Source organism: Dipodomys spectabilis, unplaced genomic scaffold (assembly GCF_019054845.1).
Source record: "Dipodomys spectabilis isolate Male_0828 unplaced genomic scaffold, ASM1905484v1 ptg000024l, whole genome shotgun sequence".
Taxonomy (NCBI): domain Eukaryota; kingdom Metazoa; phylum Chordata; class Mammalia; order Rodentia; family Heteromyidae; genus Dipodomys; species Dipodomys spectabilis.
The window spans coordinates 20449448-20456596 of NW_024870701.1; positions in this window are offsets into that span (position 1 = coordinate 20449448).

The following is a 7149-nucleotide window of genomic DNA, read 5'->3' on the forward strand; positions in this document are numbered from 1 at the left end:
ACCAGAAAGAGAACACTTTTCCGCCACCCTTGAGAGGAATTAAATAGAGCAAGCAGAGCTAGCAAAGAGTTACAAAGTTGTATCCAAGGTCAGCTTTGCCTGTTAGTAGTAGAACTGAAAATAAAAGCCAGGACTCCCTTTCTTCTTCCTGTCCTGTGCCCATTGGACCAAACTACTCTCAATCAATAGGCAGCCAGTTATGACGGATTCACATTCTACCGAGTGTCAATAAAAACAAAAATCAAGTTTTAATCAAAACACATAACCAAGATCTACATTTCTCTTGGTCTCAATAAATCTTCCCCAAAGGAAGCGAACTAAAATTCTTTACATTTAAAAAATGAGCTCCGCTGGGACTCCAAATTCCAGTTCGATTTTTGAGCCGAGGCATTTTTTTCCTTTATCATGCACTTGGTGCTGTAGTGTGATAAGAGCCCATGCAGACCATAAAACTAATTTATCATCTGTAAGGTGTACAAAGAAAATGGTAGCTGCCTACTTGTCTGCTTGACATATGAGGTCATTTTTGCCGCTAGCTTTCTAATACTGAGCAATTTTATCAGCTATTTATATACATTAATTGTGGGTACCCATATGCTCAATGCTGTATTTAATAATGCATTGCATTAAATATGCATTCCTTAAGTTTTAGCATGCAGAGAGCATCTTGCATTTAACTATTTGGTTTGCCTATTAAAGGCTATTATTCAGCTATGCCATGTTACCTTCTCTTTCAACTGAATTTATGTTTCTTTAGATCTGGCTCACTCTGCTGAAACCCACTGAAGTGGACAAGGCCACCTCACTTGTCCCAAAAGCTCCAAGCAAAAACAAGCAGAGGAAGTGTCATGGTCTACTTAATAATACTCAAGCAAAAGGATTATTTGATGAATCCCTTTCCCCAAAGGATAGCAGCATATTCACGCTTCGCAGTGTAAATATAAATACAGTTCTCAGGCAAGAGAGACGCAGGATGCTAGATAAAGTGTGAAAAATACCACACCAAACAGCTATGCCACAGTGATTTCTTAACTAGCAAAGGGGAATCAGTTTAAACATCCAAAGCAATCCCAAACCTCCTCTGTACAAACCCCCTTAACTTTATCCCCCAGGAAAGAAAACAAATTCCAGTCTCGCAGAACCTTTGGCCAACTGATTACTGTAACCACCCTCCTTGCTATGAATACCCACTCTAAAACAGAGAGATGAAGCCCATGTCATCATCCACTCCAGAAGCTATCCCCAAACAAGCCCACGTAGCACAAACATTAACATTTTCATCATAAAATTAGCTGCTGGAGGACAAGATTTTAAATGGCTCTGATCAAAGACAAATAATTTCTATGGGTATAACAATGTATTAAGTATTATCCCTTGAATTTCTTGGCTCAGCATACAATTTCAGAAGAGCTATGTTGCCCAACAAAACAAAGGACAAGGATAGTTTTGATCCCAGAAGGAAAAAAAGTAAATAAATAAAGGAAGCCAAGTTCAAGTAAAATATAACAGATGTGGAAATAGTCTAACAAAGCCAGCCTATGGACCCAAATGGTGAGTGAGGCACATAACAAATATATATATATATATGAAGATTTTCTATGATTTCAGATTTAACAATGATTTCTTAAGTATGATGGCAAATATCTAGTCAAGAAAAAGAAAGAAAATTAGTCAGGTTCCATCAAAATTGAAAACTTTTGGGAATCAAAGCACACACAATGGAAGAAAGACAGCCTCTTCAGTAAATGGTGCTGGCAAAACTGGTTAACTACTTGTAGAAAACTAAAGCTAGATCTTTATATATCACCCTGCACCAGAATCAACTTCAAATGGATCAAAGACCTCGGAGTCAAAGCAGACACTCTGAAAACATTACAGGATGGAATAGAAGAAACCCTAGGTCTCCTTGTCACAGGCCAAAATTTTCTTAATAGAGACCCAGAAACACAACAAATCAAAGAAAGGTTGGACAAATGGGATTGCATGAAATTGCAGAGTTTCTGCATGGCAAAGGACAGAGCTCACAAGATCAATAGAAAGCCTACAGATTGGGAAAAGATCTTCACTAGACATATAACAGACAAGGGTCTCATATCTAAACTATACCTGGAACTCAAAAAATTAGATCCCCCAACAACAAATCTTCAAAGAAACAACTGCCCAATAGATAAATGAGCTAAAGGCTTAAAGAGAAACTTCTCTGAAGAGGAAAGAAGGATCACAAATAGACACATGAAGAAATGCTCAACCTCCCTAGCCATAAAAGAAATGCAAATCAAAACAACATTGAAATACCACCTCACCCCAGTTAGAATGGCAAAAATCAAGAACTCTAAAAACAACAGATGCTGGACAGAAGGGAACCTTACTGCATTGTTGGTGGGAATGTAAACTTGTTCAACCACTTTGGAAAGCAGTATGGAGGTTCCTCAAAGGACTCCACATAGAGCTCCCCTATGACCCAGCAATCCCACTTTTGGGCATTTACCCAAATGATCACAAACAAAACCACACTAAAGCTACCAGCACGACTATGTTTATTGCAGCATTATTTATAATAGCTAAGATATGAAACCAACCCAGATGGCCCTCAGTAGATGAATGGATCAAGAAAATGTGGTATATATACACAATGGAATTCTATGCCTCCATCAGAAAGAATGACATTGCCCCATTTGTTAGGAAATGGAAAGACTTGGAAAAAATTATTTAAGTGAAGTAAGCCAGGCCCAAAGAAACATAGGTCCCATGGTTTCCCTTATTTGCAATAGCTAGTATATGTCTGAGACAAGCAGAAAAGGTCAGATAAGTTGATTTTAGGGGAATGAACCCCAAGATAAGTATTCAATTTTTTTGTTTTTTTCCTTTCATGTAATTGTTTCTATCATATTCATAAGATGATTTCTATGTTGCTTTGTATGTTCCTTCCCCACAGTATAACCCATACTTTCACTGGTTTTGATGTTGGTATTATTTGTGGAGGGGAAGGGGAAAAAATCATTTAGGGATACAGGTGGACCCATTGCAACAATGAGATGTACAAGTCGTTATGTCGAAAAACGAACAACAATTTTTGTGGGGGGTGGGGAGAGGACCGGGTGTGGGGAGGGGAGGAGTATAGGAAGGGATGGGAAGGGGAAACAAAGACGAGGCAACAATGCTTGATAAGAAATGTACTCGTTATCTTGTCCATGTAATTATAACTCCTCTGTGCGGTATTCTCACAATAAAAAATAAATAAATAAATAAAAATAAATTTAAAAAACACACATGAATAAAAATTTGTAAATTACATATTTGATATGATATTCATACCTAGAGTATATAGAGAACTGCCAAAACTCAATGACAAAAAATCTGACAATTTAATTCTTCAATGAAGATATAAAATTGGCCAATAAATGCAGGAAAAAAATCATGAATTGTTAGAAACATTTGATTCAAAACCACCATGAGAAAACCATTCATGCTCATGGGAATGGTTGGTTGTAAGTGGGAAAAAGACTGAAAAAAGAAGAATAAATTGGGTCAACGATATGGAAAAACTACAACTTTTATACACTACTAATGGGAATGTAAAATAGTAGGGACAGTGTAGTAATCAATGAGATAGTTCCTTCCTTAACTGTGGTAATCAATGAGATAGCACCTTCCTTCTCATAAGATTATTACATAATACCTCACCAATAGTCAATTCTGGGTGCATATTATTCAAAGTAACCAAAAGATGGAATCAAACCAAATCCATATATATATAATTGACTATATGCATTATATTCAACAAGGAGGGATATTCTGACACAAGCCAGACATGAATGAACCACATAAACATTTTGTCAGCTAAAGTCAGCCAGACTTAAAAGGATAAATACTGTGTGCCCCCACTTCCATGAGATACGAGAGTCATAAAATTCTTAGAGACAGAAGATAACATTGCTTCCCAGGGGCCATGAAGAAAGGAAAATGGGAAACAATGATTTCATGAGTAATGAACTTCAATTTGGGGGTATGAAAAATTTCTGATGATGGATGATGATATATTGTACAACAATGTGAATATACTTAATGTCACAGAATTGTGCATTAAAAACTAGTTAAATGGTAAGTTTTATGATATTTCTATTCTACCATGCTTTTAATGAACTAGACTATCAAGGAAAATATCAAAAGAACTCAGCTATGAACCAATTATTATATTTTAAAAGGAAAAATATGGATGATTAAAAACTGTATTTATCATAGGACCATTATATCACTTCCTTTTTTTTTTTTTTTTTGGTCCAGTCGTGGGGCCTGAACTCTGGGCCTGGGCACTGTCCCTCAGCTCTTCAGCTCAAGGCTAGTGCTCTACCACTTGAGCCACAGCGCCACTTCTGGCTTTTTTCTTTTTGCTTATGTGGTGCTGAGGAATTGAACCCAGGGCCTTGAGCATGCAAGGCAAGCGCTCTACCACTGAGCCACCTTCCCAGCCCATCACTTCCTTCTAATCAGCATACACTATCAATCCCATTGTTCAGATCGAAATACTGAATTACAGAAAGGCTAACACACCCAATTTGCCATCTCTGACCCCTAGCTCAGTACCCTTCCCTCAAGATCAATGGAACCATTACCAAACACAGTGCACACAAACATAGGTCAATTTCTGCAACTTCCCATGACACTTTCCACAGAGTCTGACCCAATCTCTAGTCCAAATCCCCATACCTTCCTCCTTTTATTCTTTTTCCTGTGAACTGATGCACTGAGATATGCAGTACTCTAATTGGGTTGTCTTTGCTCTATATCTCCCTTTAAACCTAATTCAAAATTGTGCTTTTCATTTCATGTTATGAACAAAGAAGTGTTGTTGCTCGATGAATTTTCATGACTCAGTTGACTTTGATTCCTGACGCCCTTAGCCAATCCCTTTCTAGGAAGGCTGGAGAAATAGATGTACACATGCTTCAGAATTCCCACCCTGATCTCCAACAGGTACTCATAGCAGCCTGCTCAATACCATGAACAGTCAGGGATAAGGTAAAAAAAAACAAACACAGAAATACCAATCACTTCTTAACATTTGTATCTATTATTCATCATGAATTTTTGCATTAATTTTAACTTTTTAAATCATTGCATCAAAATATCATTTATTTTGTTTATTAGGGAGAATTGTTATTGTTTCGATGATTAACATACTTCGAGTGAGCTCCCTTAAATGCATTTGAGATAAGTAGCTCTGGCTCACGTCATCCATGCTCCAGCCTTTAAAAGCCAAGACCAAAAAAGAAAAAGGACAATAAAGAAAATAGCCTTCCCTGAGCCAGCTACTGAAGCGAAGTGAAGTCAGGTGCCAGTCAAGTGTTCTGTGGATAAAAGACAGGAGAAGGCACGGCTGTAACCCTAAGCAGAAAAGAGCCCACTGTAAATGTCTTTCATGTGCCTTTTTGACAAGATTGCTTCAACCTAGAATCAAAAGCTGATATTTAAACACCATAAATTGCATATCTATGAAAAATGAAGTCCCTACAGGCAAACTTTCTGCATTTTTGTTCTCTTTAAAGAAGGTATTAGAGCAATTTGGGCTGTCTTCTTAAAAGATTTTTATTGTTTTGTGATAGGTAGCAGGAAGCTATCAACTGAATATATAGCCAACAGGTCAGAAAAAGCAATGTGGCTTGACTGCTAAGTCTCTCAGGTCTGTCTTCAACTGACCAGTGAGTGAGGGGTGTGTGTGTGTGTGCGTCTGTGTGTCTGTGTGTCTGTGTCTGTGTCTGTGTGTGAGCGTGCACATGCACGTATGTGTGTGTGTGTGTCTTGCCTCTTTCACACACCCCCCCCCCAGGCTTTGTTTATGAGCTGACAGCCAAGCAACCTGAAATAGTATTGTCTTTTAAACACTACCACGCTTTTCTCTTTCAGTAGGAAATTTGTGCAGGGACCTGGCAGACCATGCTCCCAGTCGTTGACAATGGAGATGAGAAAGTCTGCTATCCCCTATCCAGGGAATACATTCGGAATCAGCTTGAGAATGCTCTGGTCAGATCTCAATGTGCAGGACGATTGAGAGAGGAAAAACTGTCTCTTCGCTCCTCAGGCAAGGCAAATGCCATCACATTGTGGGCTCAGTGGGAGAGTGGAGATAATGAGGTATTTTGAAACCACCGACATTGTCAGAAAGACAGAAATTGAGAAAAGGGCTAAGGTGGTGAGTGATTATTTCTCAAAGGAGCAATGGAACACAGAATGGGTCTCAGTGTGGGTTAAGCAAGAGAGATGAGGAAAGGAAGTGTATTATGAATTATTCACCACTAGATATAGTTTAGCTTTGATTCAATTCTAATTGTGAAGTTATCTTGGTGTGTCTGAAATTAAATAAAGCAGTTGCCAACTTTTCTATGTAATAACATGGACAAACACATACTACAGCATTCCATAAAGGTTATACGTAAGCCCTGAACTGATGCTTCATGCCTGTAAACCTGGCTACTCAAAAGGCTGAGATTTGAGGATCATGGTTCAAAACCAGCCCAGGCAAGTAAGTCCATGTGATTCCTGTCTCCAATTAACCACCAAAAAGTTAGGTGGAGCTTTGGCTCAAGTGGTAGAGTGCTAGCCTTGAGCACAAAAGCTCAGGGACAGAGCCCAGGTTCTGAGTTCAAGCTCCAGGACTGGCACAAAAATGGTGGAACTATACATAGACAAACAATGTTCAGTTTTACATATAAAATATATAATTCAACAAGTTTAGGGAATATGATCTATTACTAAATATCTTGTTTATCCTTAATGTGACTAAAATTGTGTCATTGTCTTTTCTCATAGTCTTTATAAACAAAATAGTATTCATAGACAGAGGCAATATTTATTAAATACAGGCTAGAATGTGTTCAAAATATTGTAGATTTTTAATATTTTGATAACCATACACCCTGGTTTGGCTAAGAAATTCTCAGGTTATATCTGAAATAATAACATCGTTCATTCTTCAAAGTCTTATTACATAACAATTTATATCCTTACTATATAAAAACATATTTTCAGGCCTTCTATTGACTTACTGTCTCCAGGAATAGAAATAACCTAGAGAATCCTAAGGTAATGAAGTGTTATTGTTTTGTTTTGTTTTTGTTTTTGTTTTTGCTACCTTGAAGCTCTTGAAAAAGG